Below are 20,000 nucleotides of genomic sequence, written 5' to 3'. Positions count from 1 at the left end.
AACTCAGCAGAAGAGCAGACCCACTCTCCCAGCTGGCCCAGAGCTTCAGGGTCTCTGAGACGTCTCCTGAGGAGCTGAACACACTCCTGCCACTGACTCAGATCACAACCAGATCAAGAACAGCTACACACACCACTGGGACACTCAAACACAACTGCAGAGCAGAATGCAGTGTTATCTGGCCCTGAAGAGACAATATACTCTGGCAGACTATCTTCACACAGTGACAGATAAAGGTCTGAGGAACACCCTGAGCAGATACAGACTCAGTGGACACCAGCTGGCTATAGAGACGGGCCGGCACAGACAAACATGGCTGCCGGTGGAGGAGCGGCTGTGCCCACACTGCCCTCAGCAGCCGATTGAAACAGAACTGCACTTCCTTACGGAGTGCACAAAATACTCAGAGATCCGGGAGAAGTTCTACCCGAAACTCACACACACACACAAAAACTGTGAGTCCCTGTCAAACAGTGAGAAACTGCCCATCCTACTGGGGGAGTGTGTGTGCTGCTGTGTGTTAGCAGCTCAGTTTGTGCACTCTTGCCACCGTCTGAGGAACCCACAATGATCCGCTCCACTGTCTCCAACACACAACACAGGAACTCTTTACTTGTGGACTTACTGTTTATATTATTGTCACCACCTTTATCCTGTTTCACAAATTACCATTAATCTATTTTTATTTTTATTAATATTTTTAATTTTACTGATATATTGTTATTTTTATTAATCTATTTTTATTTTTTTACATTTCTTTTCTTTATTTCTATATTATATTTTATGTTCATATTTGTTTGCACTACTGCCCTTTTTGCACTGTCTTGTCTGTACGCAGCGACGCTGCACTGCTTTGGCAATATGAATGTACAGTTATTTGTCATGCCAATAAAGCACCTAAAATGTGAAAATGTGGAAAGTAACAGAAACGCCCAACGTTGGGCGTTCAACCTTCTGCTAAATCCTGATTTCATCTTGTAACGCTGGACAGAATGTGGCCCAGGATATATGTCCAGTGCACGTGTTAGCAGTTGCAAGGCAGCAAAATGCTTAATTCGCCCCTGGGTGGGCTTGAACCACCAACCTTTCAGTTAACAGTTGAACGCGCTAACTGATTGCGCCTTACAAACTTAGTAAAAAGTCACCTACAGTGGTAGAAAGGCGGAACTTTGTTTCAAAAGGTCTGCTATATGAAGCCTAATGAAAGTTTGCTGAGAGAGAGGCAACAGAAACACCCAACGTGGGGCTCGAACCCACGACCCTGAGAATAAGAGTCTCATGCTCTACTGACTGACCTAGCCGGCTGAAGCTCGTTTAAGAGCTAGACACCGTTTTCTGTAATACCTTCCCTACCCGTGACAATCTTCTGCTAAATCCTGATTTCATTTTGTAACGCTGGACAGAATGTGGCCCAGGACATATGCCCAGTGCACGTGTTAGCAGTTGCAAGGCAGCAAAATGCCTAATTCGTCCCTGGGTGGGGTTGAACCACCAACCTTTCAGTTAACAGCCGAAAGCGCTAACCTATTGCGCCACAGAGACTGAGTAAGAAGTCACCTACAGTGGTAGAAAGGCGGAACTTTGTTTCAAAAGGTCTGCTATAAGAACCCTAATGTAAGTTTGCTGAGAGAGAGAGAGAAAAGTAACAGAAACGCCCAACGTGGGGCTCGAACCCAGGACTCTGAAATTAAGAGTCTCATGCTCTACTGTTGGAATATCTTGCCAATTCCATACGTGTTCAATAAGAAAAGGTCTGGAGAGGGTTTTCTTCAATGCTAAAAATATTAGTAATTTATTAGATACAAATGAATAATTCGATGACAGAGCTCTGGGTTTTATTACCCCAATGGAATACAAGAATTACATTCAAGATGTTCGCAACTAACATCCATTTCCTGACTCCAGCATATATACACAACTGACCTTAACAGGTGGAGTTTTGGTTTAACGTCACTTATCAGTCATTCTGCAGTCCCTTGGCCCTTTGTTACCCCTGGACATTACTTCCTCTTTCTGCAACCTTTCTCTGCATACCAGAACTGAACACTTCCGTGCATCTTTAATATATTTCACACTTCTACAAGCATCATGACAACTTGTGACATGTCTAGACTTCTGGAACAAACCTAAATTTATTCTTATTCTGCTTTTTCCACTTGTCAGCAGTTCTTCTAAAAAGTATGCAGCACAGTAAAAAAGAGGAAGTTTGTCTGGTCAAGATGTTTTATAATACAATAGAAAAGATTGATTAATCTGTTGTTAGTCTAAACATTTTCCTAATAAAAAAACACAAAAGTAATGAAAATAAATTCCTTTTCTCCAACAATTCCCCTTTTCTGCTCCTCTCTGGAGCAGAGAAAAACAAAAACAGATAATCAAATCTCCACAAAAATGTCCCATTGTCATTACTGCAGGCCTTTGCCTAAATCTTTGTTTTACCTCTTATTCAAAACAATCGTTAACATTATAGTGCTCATTCATTATGTTAGATGATGCCTATAACCCCTTTCAACTAAATTTCTTTAACTTTTTTAGATTCAGTTTATAATTTCTACACTCTTGGTTCTCCTCTTCAGTGGTGCAGTCTCTTCCCTCTTGAAGTCACATTCTTATACACTTTATCAATAAAGGTAATTTTTTCTTCTTCTTCCCCAACAAAATTAGAATAAGAATGACAATAATAAAAATGTAAACAAAATTTAAAAACTCCAACATAAAAATATAAAAATCTGATTAAAAGGAAATCCACACCCATAAAGATATGCTCTAATTAAAAATCCCACTGTATAACTACGATCAAAGATCAACACCTGTGAAAACACATGTGATTGGAATTAGAAATTCACTAATACAAAATTATAATCTCCATGAATAGTTCAAACTGAATTTCAACATTTTAAATTCATTACAGCACAAAAATTACAATTGAGATTTAGGATGAAAAATCAACAACTTCAAAGTAGGATTCAACTCAACAATTATTAAAATGAAAGATTCAGAAGTTAATCGTAACAATGTTATTAAACTAACAACTCAAACTCGTCACCAAATGATTAAAACCAAAATTCAAACATATTTAAACTAGATTCCTTTTTTTTTTCTCAATGTCTTAAAATGGGAAAATCAAAAACACAACAATGTGATTAAAATAAAATAAAAATCTTAAGAATCTCTTCAAATAAAAGGCTCAAAAACCACAATGGCTTAAAATAAAAATCTTAAAGTGTCTTTAAATGAAAGATTTAAAAACAACAATGGCTCAAACTAAAATAATCTTTAAAAATGTGTTCAAATAAAAGAATCTTAAAATCCTCTTCAAATAAAAGAATGTTAAATTCATAATGATGTGTTTAAAATAAAATAATCTTAAAATGTCTTAAAATAAAAGATTACGAAAAAAAACATACAAATGTCTTAAAATAAAAGATAAAAAGCATAAAAATTTCTTAAACTAAAAGATAAAAAAACATAAAGAATGTCTTCACATAAAAGATAAAAAAATAATATGTCTAAAATAAAAGAATAAAAATAATTTACGTCATTTCGGTTCAACTAGTTGCCCATACACTTTTTATATACTTTTATAAGCTAACTAAAAATCACTACATTTCCTCATCCGTTTCTTTCAGCTGTATTTTGACTTCATCATTAAACTTCTTCACATGGTTATATGTGAAAGAAAATCTGTTTTCTTAAACTCTCTTATTATGTTTCAATTCTTTTATCAGATTAGAACTGTTAATTTTTACCCAATCACGTGAGTTCAATTTTTCATGTTCAAATTTCTTCTTTACGCATAAATATTTTTTTTTCTGATACCAACCTTTTCTAGTTTTTAATATCCCATCTTAATTTAGATGATTCAACATAATATTTTGCTTTTAGTAAATCTTTACTTAAATAATCAATTCCATCAAAATGTATAATTCAAATGACTTCCAGTTACCAATAGTTGTTTCTTCTTCTTTAGTCACCACTATACATTGTACTTCCTCCTATATCCTGTTCATGCCCTGTATCAGTAAACCTATGAAAATTTGCAAAAATAGTTAAATATCATTTCAACATTATACATTTAGAGATTCATTGTATATTTTCCTTTAAGTCTTTTTCTTAGTTATTATTTTCATAACAAAACCTTAATAAATTCTGTCTCTTTCATATTACCAGTCATCATATGGTCTCAAATGGTTCTTGACAGCACCCTGCCTCTTACTTTACCCACAAGTTCCTTTTTCTGAGTGTCTGATCTCCAGACATATTTAGCAGTTTGCTGTGGTCTGGTTTGGAGGAGCCCACATTTCTGAGGCAGACCACTGATCTTTCACAGTGCCCCTCCATACTCAGATGCTCTAGGCCTTTCAAGCATCACTGCTCCGCTCCACAACCATCTCACTCAACACCTGCCTACCTGTACAGGTGCCTAGTCTTCCGCGACAAAATTCCTGGCTCAGGTCGCTCCCGGTGGCCAACGAGAGTCTTACCCGTCTTTGGAATAATGTCTCATGGAGACCAGTTACTGCTCTTCTCCACTGCCACCTCCTTCTCAGATTTCCTTCAGAACTTGGTATCTCTGATGTTAGGGAAACATGCACTCAAGAACCATGTGAGCCACTGAGACCACATTCTAGAGTCTAACCAATGAGACAGGTTTTATTAAGTTTAAAATCAATTTAACCTTTAATAATAGTTTTAAGTAAAGTTTGGCATCTTCACTCCCATCCACTCAGCACTATGGTCTGCTTAGTCTGCAGGCAAAGCTGTAGGGCACTATGATGGTGGAGACTAAAAAACAAGACACAGTTGGGTTATTATTCATAAAACACAAATTATGACATGGCCTACCATGTGACAAAATTGTTCAACATTATTGCTATATCTCAGGGTTCATATTAGGCCTTGACCCCTCATGTTTGTTTAATATATATTTTTATATCTGAAATGCAATGTTTAATTATCGATTTCTTTCTTGGTGTTTATCCTTTTTAAATTTAGAAAAATTAAACTCACTTCATCTTGTTCATCCACATCCACTAAGTGTCCATGATTTTTCTTTGACCCTAGATGATGGCTTAGATAGTCTTATGCAGCTGACTTTCATAGATGAAAACAGCCAGTGTAAGCCATAACAATTTTTTATTTTTTTTTAATCATTATTATTACTAATATTATTGTTCTATTTAGTTTTTGCACCTAAACTCAATCTTGTCCTCTCACATCAAATCTCAGTTCCTTAAAGTGTCACTTCCTCAAAGTGTTACAAGTGCAACTATTTTTCTAGTTTCTATCTCATCGGATTAATGTCTCTGTCTTTCTCTCTCTCTATGTATATAATATTTTTCAAATATATTTTAACATATTGTTGGAATTTCTATCTCTATTCCATGCGTGTTCAAGAGAAAAGGTCTGGAGAGGTTTTTCTTCAATGTCAAAAATCGTAACAATTTATTGGATACAAATGAATAATTCGATGACAGAGCTCTGGGTTACATTACCCCAATGCAATACAAGAATTACATTCAAGAGGTTCGCAACAAACATACATTTCCTGACTTCAGCATATATACACAACTGATCTTAACAGGTGGAGTTTTGGTGTAACGTCACTTGTCAGTCATTGTTCAGTCCTCCATTGGCCACACCTTCGACATACTTCCTCTTTTTCTACGAATTCTCTGCCCAACAACAAAGTATACATCTTTCTATGTTTTGTGTTCAGTTTTAACACCTCTCTACAGACAGGAAGTTTCTGCAGAGCTGAATTTAATTTTGGACCCGCATGTATCTACTTCTGCAAAAATGCTAATTAGTATGCACAGCACTCACCCACAACATTAGAAGTTCAGTTAATATATGACCCTTACATGACCAATACAAATAATTGTTTGATTAAAAGAAAAAGAGACAATAATAATAAAAAACTGATTGCTATTTTACAACACAACCTACCACAACTCTTAACCCAACCTCACAGTAACAAACCTCCATGTGGGTTTCATTGATTCAATGTCTTGTACATGGCACAGAATACAACCTATTGCAGTTTATTAAAATCACACCTACCCCAGCCCTAGGCCCAACCTCACAGTAACCCGCTATGTTTTATTCAATTTTACACCTACCCCAACCCTAAACACAACCTCAGAGTAAGCAGTTTTATTTTTATTTATTTTTATGAATGTCTACTACAGCTACATCAATTGCAAACCCAGCCTACGTGTGGCATAACTGCCGACCCCTTAGAGGTCATCCAGCCAACTTGCAGTGTAATCTCCTCCACTTGTAGGTCTCTGAGCTGCAGCAACCATAAAAAGTGCTCTGACACAGAGACACAAAATACTTTTAACTTCCTCTTGGAGAGGAGAGAGTCTCCGACCCTGGATCTCAGGTCTTCCATGGAGGGACTGTCAGGAATCCTGTAAGAACATCCCATCCACACAACCTCTTGCCATAAAAAAACAAAGCAGAATGTGTGGTGAAGGAACTCCGGGTTGACAGAGCCTTGTCCTTGCTTCAAGCAATGTGCTAACAAAGTGCTGGACAGAGTGGCACAAAGGATAGCGCTTATGACTATGGATCAGAAGTTTCTCGGTTGTGGAAACCAAGAAACTGTGTATGAGAGAATGCGTAAGTGTATGAGTGGCACTTGTTCAAGCGGAGCAGGGACGTGCCAGCGATCAGAAAGAACTGGAGTTTGTGCCAAGACTGGGTTTTAAAAGTGGCAATTTCCATATGGTCTAGCAGTCAGGATTCCTGATTTTCACCCAGGTGACCCGGGTTCGACTCCCGGTATGGGAAGGCTTAAGTACTTTTGCTCCTGTCCTTTTTGGCCAGCGGTCGGACTGCAGCTACCTTATAGGGTGTGGTTGTGGAACTGCTATGTAAGACTTCGATAGCTCAGTTGGTAGAGTGTAGGACTGTAGGACCAATTCTTAGGTCGCAGGTTCGATTCCAGCTCAAAGGATGTATTTTGTGCTCAGAGCCGCTTTCTTGCCTTTGCGAAGATATCATCGGCACCACTGCTCGAAGTTCACCATGGAGGTGAAAAGGAAGTTCCCTGACCAGGAATCGAACTCGGGCCACGGCGGTGAGAGCGCCGAATCCTAATTACTAGACCACCAGGCTGGACCATCAAGCCTAGCTGTGGGCTTCCACCCAGGTGTGCTGCAGCTGCTCTGACAAAAATAACTCTTTAATAACATTTGCAACCTCCTCCTGGAGAAGAGAAAGTCTCAGAGCCTGGATCACAGTTCTTCTTGGGAGGGACTGTCACATGCTCTGTGTTAGAGCATCCTATCGACACCACAACTTGCCATGACAAGAAAGCACAGCAAGCATTGAAGGAACTGCATGTTGACCGAGCCGTGTCCTCTTTCCAAGCAGCATGCTAATGAGCACTGCTGACGCAGACTGGGCCAGTGGCGCATACTGCCACTTGTAATTCGTGGTTATTCTTGGTTACACCGGCCAATCACGGTCCGAGTTAGAACCAAGATTTTTTTAAATTCTTGGTTACGCTGGCCAATCTTGTCCCGAGCTGGAACCAAGATTCACCCTATTCTTGGTTACGGCAGCCAATCATGTTCCAAGTTACAATGAACGCTATGGCCAATCAGAGCCCTTATAACATTCATGATTTGTACTGTATTAACAGATTTCGTTGTGGATTAATTCGGACAACAATTACAAAGTAAGTATTTTTATAACAAGTTTGTTTAAATGAATAACCATTACAGTAACATTAATTACAACAACACAATTATTATATGATTGTTATAGATGTTATATGACGTTGTTTGTTAAGATTAATGTTAGCCGACCAAGCACACTGTACAGTTTTACTACAAACATTTTAATGCAGTTATTATACATTACTTCACTTTATATTGTCATTTACTACCATAGTTACAATAATGCCCATGCATTATTCTCACACATTAATGAATCACTTCACTAATAATAAATATAAGGCTCAATTCATCAGTCATTAATTATAAACAAATAGTATAATGACGCTCACATATCACTACATCACTAATCATAAACTAATCTAATAATGCTCACGCATAATACATCACTAATCATAAAGCATAAAACAATATGGATCACGCATGATTGCATCACTAATAATAAACCAATAATATAAGGGTCACAATTTAATCCATCATTAATAATAATAACATTATTATTTGTAATGGATTGATGTGTGACCCTTATATTGTTGGTTTATTATTAGTGATGCAATCATGCATGATCCATATTAATTAATTAAAAACTGCATTAAAATGTTTGTAGTAAAACTGTACAGTTTGCTTGGTCGGCTAACATTAATCTTACCAAATAACGTTATAAAACATCTATAACAATCATATAATAATTATGTTGTAGTAATTAACGTTACTGTAATGGTTATTCATTTAAACCACCTTGTTAAAAAAATACTTACTTTGCAATTGGTTTCCGAATTAATCCGCAACGAAATCTTTTATTACAGTACAAATCATGGATGGTATAAGGGCTCTGATTGGCCATAGCGTTCATTGTAACTCAGAACACGATTGGCTGCCTTAACCAAGAATAGGGTGAATCTTGGTTCCAGCTCACAAAGTGATTGGCCGGTGTGACCAAGAATAACCACGACTTACAGGTGGCAGTATGAGCTAACTGGCCACTTACTGCCAAGCTTAATAAAAGTCTTCCAGTTGGTGCTGCCCAGGCTAAAGAAAAAAAATATAAAAAAAAAAAAAATTATAAAACGGCCTTGCCAGAAAGTAGCAGAATGTCAATACAAGGCGGTGGCAATGTGCATTGATTTCTGAGTAACTCGTCATTCGGCATGCAGGGCTCCTCACACGTTTACTGGAGCAGGACCAGGTAGGGCCTTCAGTCACCTGCCCCTTGTGCACAAAATAGAACAACAGCACTGTTTTACAACCCCGGGATCGAACCAGGGACCTTTAGATCTTCAGTCTAACGCTCTCCCAACTGAGCTGTTTCGACTGCCTTTTCACAAGTATCCTGCAGCATTCATGTCTGTGAGACTAAGCAGAATCCTGAAATGCCTCTGAGGCCTTAAAGGGTAAAAGTTTGGCCAGTACGGAGATCGAACCCGCGCCCTTGGCGTTATTAGCACTTCGCTCTAACCAGCTGAGCTAACCGGCCACTTTCTGCCATGTTTGCTCAAAAGCTCAGAGTAACTGTCATTTTCTTCAAGATATAAGAATGCTATTCCAGCTTTTTTTGTGCGGTGCTGGTAAAAAAACAAGGTCCCACCGAGATTTGAACTCGGATCGCTGGATTCAGAGTCCAGAGTGCTAACCATTACACCATGGAACCTCAAGTCTTCTACTTGGTGCTACTCGGGCTAAAGAGAAAATAATGTGAAAAACAAAACGGCCTTGCCAGAAAGTAGCAGAATGTCAATACAAGGCAGTGCCAATGTGCATTGATTTCTGAGTAACTCGTCATTCGGCATGCAGGGCTCCTCACACGTTTACTGGAGCAGGACTAGGTAGGGCCTTCAAAAGAAAAGCGCACTATTCCAGGCATTTTGACAACTAAACGGCAGGCAGGGCAAAGAGGCCACCACAGAGCAAATGTGATCTTTTTTTTCTATTTTGACCACGTCGAAAATCGCCAATTATTGATTGCTTTGAGGGGAATTAGCTCATGGTTAAGCGCTCGCTTTGCATGGGAGAAGTAGCGGGAACAATGACTGCATTCTCCACCTCTGTTTTCATGCCTTTTTACATTGGCTTTTATTGCAAAGCTGGTGGCACCTTGAGGGTTTCAAGCGAAACTACTTACGTCAGCTTTGCCGGTTTCTGTGTAGTACATATCATTGCAACCCTTCAGAAGCCCTATCAAGTCACAGTTTTCTTTTATTCAGCAGCGTGTCCGCAGTGGGACATCAAAGCGCTAAATACATAGCATTATAGAGTGCTGTCGATCAGGCCATTGGAATCATCGCCAGAAGCAATGTGACTATCTGGGAGGAAGATAGCGTTTTGGTCAAGTGGAAGCAGGTGGACTTATGGGTGAAGCAGCTAGGCTTTTTGGGTGACTCAGTCACCTGGCCCTTGTGCACAAAATAGAACAACACCACTGTTTTGGCGAAACCCGGGATCGAACCAGGGACCTTCAGCTCTTCAGTCCAACGCTCTCCCAACTAAGCTATTTGGCCTGCTTTTTCAAAGTATCCTGCTGCATTCGTGTCTGTGAGACTAAGCAGAATCCTGAAATGCCTCTGAGGCCTTAAAGGGTAAAAGTTTGGCCAGTACGGGGATCGAACCCGCGACCTTGGCGTTATTAGCACCACGCTCTAACCAGCTGAGCTAACCGGCCACTTTCTGCCATGTTTGCTAAAAAGCTCAGAGTAACTGTCATTTTCTTCAAGAGATAAGAATGCTATTCCAGCTTTTTTTGTGCGGTGCTGGTAAAAAAACAAGGTCCCACCGAGATTTGAACTCGGATCGCTGGATTCAGAGTCCAGAGTGCTAACCATTACACCATGGAACCTCAAGTCTTCTGCTTGGTGCTGCCCGGGCCAAAGAGAAAATAATGTAAAAACAAAAACAAAAAAAAAAAAGAAAACGGCCTTGCCAGAAAGTAGCAGAATGTCAATACAAGGCAGTGCCAATGTGCATTGATTTCTGAGTAACTCGTCATTCGGCATGCAGGGCTCCTCACACGTTTACTGGAGCAGGACTAGGTAGGGCCTTCAAAAGAAAAGCGCACTATTCCAGGCATTTTGACGACTAAACGGCAGGCAGGGCAAAGAGGCCACCACAGAGCAAATGTGATCTTTTTTTTCTATTTTGACCACGTCGAAAATCGCCAATTATTGATTGCTTTGAGGGGAATTAGCTCATGGTTAAGCGCTCGCTTTGCATGGGAGAGGTAGCGGGAACAATGACTGCATTCTCCACCTCTGTTTTCATGCCTTTTTACATTGGCTTTTATTGCAAAGCTGGTGGCACCTTGAGGGTTTAAAGCGAAACTACTTACGTCAGCTTTGCCGGTTTCTGTGTAGTACATATCATTGCAACCCTTCAGAAGCCCTATCAAGTCACAGTTTTCTTTTATTCAGCAGCGTGTCCGCAGTGGGACATCAAAGCGCTAAATACATAGCATTATAGAGTGCTGTCGATCAGGCCATTGGAATCATCGCCAGAAGCAACCTGACCATCTGGGAGGAAGATAGTGTTTTGGTCAAGTGGAAGCAGATGGACTTAAGGGTGAAGCAGCTAGGCTTTTTGGGTGACTTTCAGTCACCTGACCCTTGTGCACAAAATAGAACAACATCACTGTTTTGCCGAAACCCAGGATCGAACCATGGACCTTTAGATCTTCAGTTTAACGCTCTCCCAACTGAGCAATTTCAGCTGCCTTTTCACAAGAATCCTGCAGCATTCATGTCTGTGAGACTAAGCAGAATCCTGAAATGCCTCTGAGGCCTTAAAGGGTAAAAGTTTGGCCAGTACGGGGATCGAACCCGCGACCTTGGCGTTATTACCACACTCTAACCAGCTGAGCTAACCAGCCACTTTCTGCCATGTTTGCTGAAAAGCTCAGAGTAACTGTCATTTTCTTCAAGAGATAAGAATGCTATTCCAGCTTTTTTTGTGCGGTGCTGGTAAAAAAAACAAGGTCCCAGCGAGATTTGAACTCGGATCGCTGGATTCAGAGTCCAGAGTGCTAACCATTACACCATGGAACCTCAAGTCTTCTGCTTGGTGCTGCCCGGGCCAAAGAGAAAATAATGTAAAAAACAAAAAAAAAAAAAAAGAAAACGGCCTTGCCAGAAAGTAGCAGAATGTCAATACAAGGCAGTGCCAATGTGCATTGATTTCTGAGTAACTCGTCATTCGGCATGCAGGGCTCCTCACACGTTTACTGGAGCAGGACTAGGTAGGGCCTTCAAAAGAAAAGCGCACTATTCCAGGCATTTTGACAACTAAACGGCAGGCAGGGCAAAGAGGCCACCACAGAGCAAATGTGATCTTTTTTTTCTATTTTGACCACGTCGAAAATCGCCAATTATTGATTGCTTTGAGGGGAATTAGCTCATGGTTAAGCGCTCGCTTTGCATGGGAGAAGTAGCGGGAACAATGACTGCATTCTCCACCTCTGTTTTCATGCCTTTTTACATTGGCTTTTATTGCAAAGCTGGTGGCACCTTGAGGGTTTAAAGCGAAACTACTTACGTCAGCTTTGCCGGTTTCTGTGTAGTACATATCATTGCAACCCTTCAGAAGCCCTATCAAGTCACAGTTTTCTTTTATTCAGCAGCGTGTCCGCAGTGGGACATCAAAGCGCTAAATACATAGCATTATAGAGTGCTGTCGATCAGGCCATTGGAATCATCGCCAGAAGCAATGTGACTATCTGGGAGGAAGATAGCGTTTTGGTCAAGTGGAAGCAGGTGGACTTATGGGTGAAGCAGCTAGGCTTTTTGGGTGACTCAGTCACCTGGCCCTTGTGCACAAAATAGAACAACACCACTGTTTTGGCGAAACCCGGGATCGAACCAGGGATCTTCAGCTCTTCAGTCCAACGCTCTCCCAACTAAGCTATTTGGCCTGCTTTTTCAAAGTATCCTGCTGCATTCGTGTCTGTGAGACTAAGCAGAATCCTGAAATGCCTCTGAGGCCTTAAAGGGTAAAAGTTTGGCCAGTACGGGGATCGAACCCGCGACCTTGGCGTTATTAGCACCACGCTCTAACCAGCTGAGCTAACCGGCCACTTTCTGCCATGTTTGCTAAAAAGCTCAGAGTAACTGTCATTTTCTTCAAGAGATAAGAATGCTATTCCAGCTTTTTTTGTGCGGTGCTGGTAAAAAAACAAGGTCCCACCGAGATTTGAACTCGGATCGCTGGATTCAGAGTCCAGAGTGCTAACCATTACACCATGGAACCTCAAGTCTTCTGCTTGGTGCTGCCCGGGCCAAAGAGAAAATAATGTAAAAACAAAAACAAAAAAAAAAAAGAAAACGGCCTTGCCAGAAAGTAGCAGAATGTCAATACAAGGCAGTGCCAATGTGCATTGATTTCTGAGTAACTCGTCATTCGGCATGCAGGGCTCCTCACACGTTTACTGGAGCAGGACCAGGTAGGGCCTTCAAAAGAAAAGCGCACTATTCCAGGCATTTTGACGACTAAACGGCAGGCAGGGCAAAGAGGCCACCACAGAGCAAATGTGATCTTTTTTTTCTATTTTGACCACGTCGAAAATCGCCAATTATTGATTGCTTTGAGGGGAATTAGCTCATGGTTAAGCGCTCGCTTTGCATGGGAGAGGTAGCGGGAACAATGACTGCATTCTCCACCTCTGTTTTCATGCCTTTTTACATTGGCTTTTATTGCAAAGCTGGTGGCACCTTGAGGGTTTAAAGCGAAACTACTTACGTCAGCTTTGCCGGTTTCTGTGTAGTACATATCATTGCAACCCTTTAGAAGCCCTATCAAGTCACAGTTTTCTTTTATTCAGCAGCGTGTCAGCAATGGGACATCAAAGCGCTAAATACATAGCATTATAGAGTGCTGTCGATCAGGCCATTGGAATCATCGCCAGAAGCAACGTGACCATCTGGGAGGAAGATAGTGTTTTGGTCAAGTGGAAGCAGATGGACTTAAGGGTGAAGCAGCTAGGCTTTTTGGGTGACTTTCAGTCACCTGACCCTTGTGCACAAAATAGAACAACATCACTGTTTTGCCGAAACCCAGAATCGAACCAGGGACCTTAAAATCTTCAGTTTAACGCTCTCCCAACTGAGCAATTTCGGCTGCCTTTTCACAAGAATCCTGCAGAATTCGTGTCTGTGAGACTAAGCAGAATCCTGAAATGCCTCTGAGGCCTTAAAGGGTAAAAGTTTGGCCAGTATGGGGATCGAACCCGCGACCTTGGCGTTATTAGCACCACGCTCTAACCAGCTGAGCTAACCGGCCACTTTCTGCCATGTTTGCTAAAAATCTCAGAGTAACTGTCATTTTCTTCAAGAGATAAGAATGCTATTCCAGCTTTTTTTGTGCGGTGCTGGTAAAAAAACAAGGTCCCACCGAAATTTGAACTTGGATCGCTGGATTCAGAGTCCAGAGTGCTAACCATTACACCATGGAACCTCAAGTCTTCTGCTTGGTGCTGCCCGGGCCAAAGAGAAAATAATGTAAAAAAAAAAAAAAAGAAAAAAAAAAAGAAAACGGCCTTGCCAGAAAGTAGCAGAATGTCAATACAAGGCAGTGCCAATGTGCATTGATTTCTGAGTAACTCGTCATTCGGCATGCAGGGCTCCTCACACGTTTACTGGAGCAGGACCAGGTAGGGCCTTCAAAAGAAAAGCGCACTATTCCAGGCATTTTGACGACTAAACGGCAGGCAGGGCAAAGAGGCCACCACAGAGCAAATGTGATCTTTTTTTTCTATTTTGACCACGTCGAAAATCGCCAATTATTGATTGCTTTGAGGGGAATTAGCTCATGGTTAAGCGCTCGCTTTGCATGGGAGAGGTAGCGGGAACAATGACTGCATTCTCCACCTCTGTTTTCATGCCTTTTTACATTGGCTTTTATTGCAAAGCTGGTGGCACCTTGAGGGTTTAAAGCGAAACTACTTACGTCAGCTTTGCCGGTTTCTGTGCAGTACATATCATTGCAACCCTTCAGAAGCCCTATCAAGTCACAGTTTTCTTTTATTCAGCAGCGTGTCCGCAGTGGGACATCAAAGCGCTAAATACATAGCATTATAGAGTGCTGTCGATCAGGCCATTGGAATCATCGCCAGAAGCAACGTGACCATCTGGGAGGAAGATAGTGTTTTGGTCAAGTGGAAGCAGATGGACTTAAGGGTGAAGCAGCTAGGCTTTTTGGGTGACTTTCAGTCACCTGACCCTTGTGCACAAAATAGAACAACATCACTGTTTTGCCGAAACCCAGAATCGAACCAGGGACCTTAAAATCTTCAGTTTAACGCTCTCCCAACTGAGCAATTTCGGCTGCCTTTTCACAAGAATCCTGCAGAATTCGTGTCTGTGAGACTAAGCAGAATCCTGAAATGCCTCTGAGGCCTTAAAGGGTAAAAGTTTGGCCAGTATGGGGATCGAACCCGCGACCTTGGCGTTATTAGCACCACGCTCTAACCAGCTGAGCTAACCGGCCACTTTCTGCCATGTTTGCTAAAAAGCTCAGAGTAACTGTCATTTTCTTCAAGAGATAAGAATGCTATTCCAGCTTTTTTTGTGCGGTGCTGGTAAAAAAACAAGGTCCCACCGAGATTTGAACTCGGATCGCTGGATTCAGAGTCCAGAGTGCTAACCATTACACCATGGAACCTCAAGTCTTCTGCTTGGTGCTGCCCGGGCCAAAGAGAAAATAATGTAAAAAAAAAAAAAAAAAAAAAAAAAGAAAACGGCCTTGCCAGAAAGTAGCAGAATGTCAATACAAGGCAGTGCCAATGTGCACTGATTTCTGAGTAACTCGTCATTCGGCATGCAGGGCTCCTCACACGTTTACTGGAGCAGGACCAGGTAGGGCCTTCAAAAGAAAAGCGCACTATTCCAGGCATTTTGACGACTAAACGGCAGGCAGGGCAAAGAGGCCACCACAGAGCAAATGTGATCTTTTTTTTTCTATTTTGACCACGTCGAAAATCGCCAATTATTGATTGCTTTGAGGGGAATTAGCTCATGGTTAAGCGCTCGCTTTGCATGGGAGAGGTAGCGGGAACAATGACTGCATTCTCCACCTCTGTTTTCATGCCTTTTTACATTGGCTTTTATTGCAAAGCTGTTGGCACCTTGAGGGTTTAAAGCGAAACTACTTACGTCAGCTTTGCCGGTTTCTGTGTAGTACATATCATTGCAACCCTTCAGAAGCCCTATCAAGTCACAGTTTTCTTTTATTCAGCAGCGTGTCAGCAGTGGGACATCAAAGCGCTAAATACATAGCATTATAGAGTGCTGTCGATCAGGCCATTGGAATCATCGCCAGAAGCAACGTGACTATCTGGGAGGAAGATAGCGTTTTGGTCAAGTGGAAGCAGGTGGACTTATGGGTGAAGCAGCTAGGCTTTTTGGGTGACTCAGTCACCTGGCCCTTGTGCACAAAATAGAACAACACCACTGTTTTGGCGAAACCCGGGATCGAACCAGGGACCTTCAGCTCTTCAGTCCAACGCTCTCCCAACTAAGCTATTTGGCCTGCTTTTTCAAAGTATCCTGCTGCATTCGTGTTTGTGAGACTAAGCAGAATCCTGAAATGCCTCTGAGGCCTTAAAGGGTAAAAGTTTGGCCAGTACGGGGATCGAACCCGCGACCTTGGCGTTATTAGCACCACGCTCTAACCAGCTGAGCTAACCGGCCACTTTCTGCCATGTTTGCTAAAAAGCTCAGAGTAACTGTCATTTTCTTCAAGAGATAAGAATGCTATTCCAGCTTTTTTTGTGCGGTGCTGGTAAAAAAACAAGGTCCCACCGAAATTTGAACTCGGATCGCTGGATTCAGAGTCCAGAGTGCTAACCATTACACCATGGAACCTCAAGTCTTCTGCTTGGTGCTGCCCGGGCCAAAGAGAAAATAATGTAAAAAAAAAAAAAAAAAAAAAAAAAAAGAAAACGGCCTTTCCAGAAAGTAGCAGAATGTCAATACAAGGCAGTGCCAATGTGCATTGATTTCTGAGTAACTCGTCATTCGGCATGCAGGGCTCCTCACACGTTTACTGGAGCAGGACCAGGTAGGGCCTTCAAAAGAAAAGCGCACTATTCCAGGCATTTTGACGACTAAACGGCAGGCAGGGCAAAGAGGCCACCACAGAGCAAATGTGATCTTTTTTTTCTATTTTGACCACGTCGAAAATCGTCAATTATTGATTGCTTTGAGGGGAATTAGCTCATGGTTAAGCGCTCGCTTTGCATGGGAGAGGTAGCGGGAACAATGACTGCATTCTCCACCTCTGTTTTCATGCCTTTTTACATTGGCTTTTATTGCAAAGCTGGTGGCACCTTGAGGGTTTAAAGCGAAACTACTTACGTCAGCTTTGCCGGTTTCTGTGCAGTACATATCATTGCAACCCTTCAGAAGCCCTATCAAGTCACAGTTTTCTTTTATTCAGCAGCGTGTCCGCAGTGGGACATCAAAGCGCTAAATACATAGCATTATAGAGTGCTGTCGATCAGGCCATTGGAATCATCGCCAGAAGCAACGTGACCATCTGGGAGGAAGATAGTGTTTTGGTCAAGTGGAAGCAGGTGGACTTAAGGGTGAAGCAGCTAGGCTTTTTGGGTGACTTTCAGTCACCTGACCCTTGTGCACAAAATAGAACAACATCACTGTTTTGCCGAAACCCAGAATCGAACCAGGGACCTTTAGATCTTCAGTTTAACGCTCTCCCAACTGAGCAATTTCGGATGCCTTTTCACAAGAATCCTGCAGAATTCGTGTCTGTGAGACTAAGCAGAATCCTGAAATGCCTCTGAGGCCTTAAAGGGTAAAAGTTTGGCCAGTACGGGGATCGAATCCGCGACCTTGGCATTATTAGCACCACGCTCTAACCAGCTGAGCTAACCGGCCACTTTCTGCCAAGTTTGCTAAAAAGCTCAGAGTAACTGTCATTTTCTTCAAGAGATTAGAATGCTATTCCAGCTTTTTTTGTGCGGTGCTGGTAAAAAAACATGGTCCCACCGAGATTTGAACTCGGATCGCTGGATTCAGAGTCCAGAGTGCTAACCATTACACCATGGAACCTCAAGTCTTCTCCTTGGTGCTGCCCGGGCCAAAGAGAAAATAATGTAAAAACAAAAAAAAAAAAAAAAAAGAAAACGGCCTTGCCAGAAAGTAGCAGAATGTCAATACAAGGCAGTGCCAATGTGCATTAATTTCTGAGTAACTCGTCATTCGGCATGCAGGGCTCCTCACACGTTTACTGGAGCAGGACCAGGTAGGGCCTTCAAAAGAAAAGCACACTATTCCAGGCATTTTGATGACTAAACGGCAGGCAGGGCAAAGAGGCCACCACAGAGCAAATGTGATCTTTTTTTTCTATTTTGACCACGTCGAAAATCGCCAATTATTGATTGCTTTGAGGGGAATTAGCTCATGGTTAAGCGCTCGCTTTGCATGGGAGAGGTAGCGGGAACAATGACTGCATTCTCCACCTCTGTTTTCATGCCTTTTTACATTGGCTTTTATTGCAAAGCTGGTGGCACCTTGAGGGTTTAAAGCGAAAATACTTACGTCAGCTTTGCCGGTTTCTGTGCAGTACATATCATTGCAACCCTTCAGAAGCCCTATCAAGTCACAGTTTTCTTTTATTCAGCAGCGTGTCCGCAGTGGGACATCAAAGCGCTAAATACATAGCATTATAGAGTGCTGTCGATCAGGCCATTGGAATCATCGCCAGAAGCAACGTGACCATCTGGGAGGAAGATAGTGTTTTGGTCAAGTGGAAGCAGATGGACTTAAGGGTGAAGCAGCTAGGCTTTTTGGGTGACTTTCAGTCACCTGACCCTTGTGCACAAAATAGAACAACATCACTGTTTTGCCGAAACCCAGAATCGAACCAGGGACCTTAAAATCTTCAGTTTAACGCTCTCCCAACTGAGCAATTTCGGCTGCCTTTTCACAAGAATCCTGCAGAATTCGTGTCTGTGAGACTAAGCAGAATCCTGAAATGCCTCTGAGGCCTTAAAGGGTAAAAGTTTGGCCAGTATGGGGATCGAACCCGCGACCTTGGCGTTATTAGCACCACGCTCTAACCAGCTGAGCTAACCGGCCACTTTCTGCCATGTTTGCTAAAAAGCTCAGAGTAACTGTCATTTTCTTCAAGAGATAAGAATGCTATTCCAGCTTTTTTTGTGCGGTGCTGGTAAAAAAACAAGGTCCCACCGAAATTTGAACTCGGATCGCTGGATTCAGAGTCCAGAGTGCTAACCATTACACCATGGAACCTCAAGTCTTCTGCTTGGTGCTGCCCGGGCCAAAGAGAAAATAATGTAAAAAAAAAAAAAAAAAAAAAAAAAAAGAAAACGGCCTTGCCAGAAAGTAGCAGAATGTCAATACAAGGCAGTGCCAATGTGCATTGATTTCTGAGTAACTCGTCATTCGGCATGCAGGGCTCCTCACACGTTTACTGGAGCAGGACCAGGTAGGGCCTTCAAAAGAAAAGCGCACTATTCCAGGCATTTTGACGACTAAACGGCAGGCAGGGCAAAGAGGCCACCACAGAGCAAATGTGATCTTTTTTTTCTATTTTGACCACGTCGAAAATCGCCAATTATTGATTGCTTTGAGGGGAATTAGCTCATGGTTAAGCGCTTGCTTTGCATGGGAGAGGTAGCGGGAACAATGACTGCATTCTCCACCTCTGTTTTCATGCCTTTTTACATTGGCTTTTATTGCAAAGCTGGTGGCACCTTGAGGGTTTAAAGCGAAACTACTTACGTCAGCTTTGCCGGTTTCTGTGTAGTACATATCATTGCAACCCTTCAGAAGCCCTATCAAGTCACAGTTTTCTTTTATTCAGCAGCGTGTCAGCAGTGGGACATCAAAGCGCTAAATACATAGCATTATAGAGTGCTGTCGATCAGGCCATTGGAATCATCGCCAGAAGCAACGTGACCATCTGGGAGGAAGATAGTGTTTTGGTCAAGTGGAAGCAGATGGACTTAAGGGTGAAGCAGCTAGGCTTTTTGGGTGACTTTCAGTCACCTGACCCTTGTGCACAAAATAGAACAACATCACTGTTTTGCCGAAACCCAGGATCAAACCAGGGACTTTTAGATCTTCAGTTTAACGCTCTCCCAACTGAGCAATTTCAGCTGCCTGTTCACAAGAATCCTGCAGCATTCGTGTCTGTGAGACTAAGCAGAATCCTGAAATGCCTCTGAGGCCTTAAAGGGTAAAAGTTTGGCCAGTACGGGGATCGAACCCGCGACCTTGGCGTTATTAGCACCACGCTCTAACCAGCTGAGCTAACCGGCCAGTTTCTGCCATGTTTGCTAAAAAGCTCAGA

At 42.0% G+C, this 20,000-nt stretch overlaps 3 protein-coding genes and 24 non-coding genes across 37 annotated transcripts in view; 2 read left to right on the top strand and 25 right to left on the bottom strand.

Annotated features, from left to right (window-relative positions):
• zgc:174653 overlaps positions 1-20,000 on the bottom strand; it is a 954,986-nt gene that overhangs the window by 144,815 nt on the left and 790,171 nt on the right. The window lies entirely within an intron of this gene.
• The window catches only part of znf1065 (zinc finger protein 1065), a 207,657-nt gene that overhangs the window by 27,232 nt on the left and 160,425 nt on the right, over positions 1-20,000 (top strand). The gene's annotated exons all lie outside the window — the stretch shown is intronic.
• Positions 1-20,000, top strand: part of LOC108183924 (uncharacterized) — a 667,181-nt gene that overhangs the window by 537,018 nt on the left and 110,163 nt on the right. The window lies entirely within an intron of this gene.
• trnai-aau (transfer RNA isoleucine (anticodon AAU)) lies at positions 9,089-9,162 on the bottom strand. Its single transcript has one exon. It is a non-coding gene; the product is annotated as a tRNA-Ile (tRNA).
• trnaq-cug (transfer RNA glutamine (anticodon CUG)) lies at positions 9,265-9,336 on the bottom strand. Its single transcript has one exon. It is a non-coding gene; the product is annotated as a tRNA-Gln (tRNA).
• trnaf-gaa (transfer RNA phenylalanine (anticodon GAA)) lies at positions 10,111-10,183 on the bottom strand. The gene has a single exon. It is a non-coding gene; the product is annotated as a tRNA-Phe (tRNA).
• trnai-aau (transfer RNA isoleucine (anticodon AAU)) lies at positions 10,271-10,344 on the bottom strand. Its single transcript has one exon. It is a non-coding gene; the product is annotated as a tRNA-Ile (tRNA).
• Positions 10,447-10,518, bottom strand: trnaq-cug (transfer RNA glutamine (anticodon CUG)). Its single transcript has one exon. It is a non-coding gene; the product is annotated as a tRNA-Gln (tRNA).
• On the bottom strand, positions 11,313-11,385 carry trnaf-gaa (transfer RNA phenylalanine (anticodon GAA)). Its single transcript has one exon. It is a non-coding gene; the product is annotated as a tRNA-Phe (tRNA).
• Positions 11,648-11,719, bottom strand: trnaq-cug (transfer RNA glutamine (anticodon CUG)). The gene has a single exon. It is a non-coding gene; the product is annotated as a tRNA-Gln (tRNA).
• trnai-aau (transfer RNA isoleucine (anticodon AAU)) lies at positions 12,670-12,743 on the bottom strand. The gene has a single exon. It is a non-coding gene; the product is annotated as a tRNA-Ile (tRNA).
• On the bottom strand, positions 12,846-12,917 carry trnaq-cug (transfer RNA glutamine (anticodon CUG)). Its single transcript has one exon. It is a non-coding gene; the product is annotated as a tRNA-Gln (tRNA).
• On the bottom strand, positions 13,712-13,784 carry trnaf-gaa (transfer RNA phenylalanine (anticodon GAA)). The gene has a single exon. It is a non-coding gene; the product is annotated as a tRNA-Phe (tRNA).
• trnai-aau (transfer RNA isoleucine (anticodon AAU)) lies at positions 13,873-13,946 on the bottom strand. Its single transcript has one exon. It is a non-coding gene; the product is annotated as a tRNA-Ile (tRNA).
• On the bottom strand, positions 14,918-14,990 carry trnaf-gaa (transfer RNA phenylalanine (anticodon GAA)). Its single transcript has one exon. It is a non-coding gene; the product is annotated as a tRNA-Phe (tRNA).
• On the bottom strand, positions 15,079-15,152 carry trnai-aau (transfer RNA isoleucine (anticodon AAU)). The gene has a single exon. It is a non-coding gene; the product is annotated as a tRNA-Ile (tRNA).
• On the bottom strand, positions 15,255-15,326 carry trnaq-cug (transfer RNA glutamine (anticodon CUG)). The gene has a single exon. It is a non-coding gene; the product is annotated as a tRNA-Gln (tRNA).
• Positions 16,121-16,193, bottom strand: trnaf-gaa (transfer RNA phenylalanine (anticodon GAA)). The gene has a single exon. It is a non-coding gene; the product is annotated as a tRNA-Phe (tRNA).
• On the bottom strand, positions 16,281-16,354 carry trnai-aau (transfer RNA isoleucine (anticodon AAU)). The gene has a single exon. It is a non-coding gene; the product is annotated as a tRNA-Ile (tRNA).
• On the bottom strand, positions 16,457-16,528 carry trnaq-cug (transfer RNA glutamine (anticodon CUG)). The gene has a single exon. It is a non-coding gene; the product is annotated as a tRNA-Gln (tRNA).
• Positions 17,326-17,398, bottom strand: trnaf-gaa (transfer RNA phenylalanine (anticodon GAA)). Its single transcript has one exon. It is a non-coding gene; the product is annotated as a tRNA-Phe (tRNA).
• Positions 17,487-17,560, bottom strand: trnai-aau (transfer RNA isoleucine (anticodon AAU)). The gene has a single exon. It is a non-coding gene; the product is annotated as a tRNA-Ile (tRNA).
• Positions 17,663-17,734, bottom strand: trnaq-cug (transfer RNA glutamine (anticodon CUG)). The gene has a single exon. It is a non-coding gene; the product is annotated as a tRNA-Gln (tRNA).
• trnaf-gaa (transfer RNA phenylalanine (anticodon GAA)) lies at positions 18,529-18,601 on the bottom strand. Its single transcript has one exon. It is a non-coding gene; the product is annotated as a tRNA-Phe (tRNA).
• On the bottom strand, positions 18,690-18,763 carry trnai-aau (transfer RNA isoleucine (anticodon AAU)). Its single transcript has one exon. It is a non-coding gene; the product is annotated as a tRNA-Ile (tRNA).
• On the bottom strand, positions 18,866-18,937 carry trnaq-cug (transfer RNA glutamine (anticodon CUG)). Its single transcript has one exon. It is a non-coding gene; the product is annotated as a tRNA-Gln (tRNA).
• On the bottom strand, positions 19,896-19,969 carry trnai-aau (transfer RNA isoleucine (anticodon AAU)). The gene has a single exon. It is a non-coding gene; the product is annotated as a tRNA-Ile (tRNA).

This window comes from Danio rerio, chromosome 4, assembly GCF_049306965.1.
Source record: "Danio rerio strain Tuebingen ecotype United States chromosome 4, GRCz12tu, whole genome shotgun sequence".
In the NCBI taxonomy this organism is placed as follows: Eukaryota; Metazoa; Chordata; class Actinopteri; order Cypriniformes; family Danionidae; genus Danio; species Danio rerio.
This window is presented reverse-complemented; position numbering and strand designations above follow the sequence as displayed.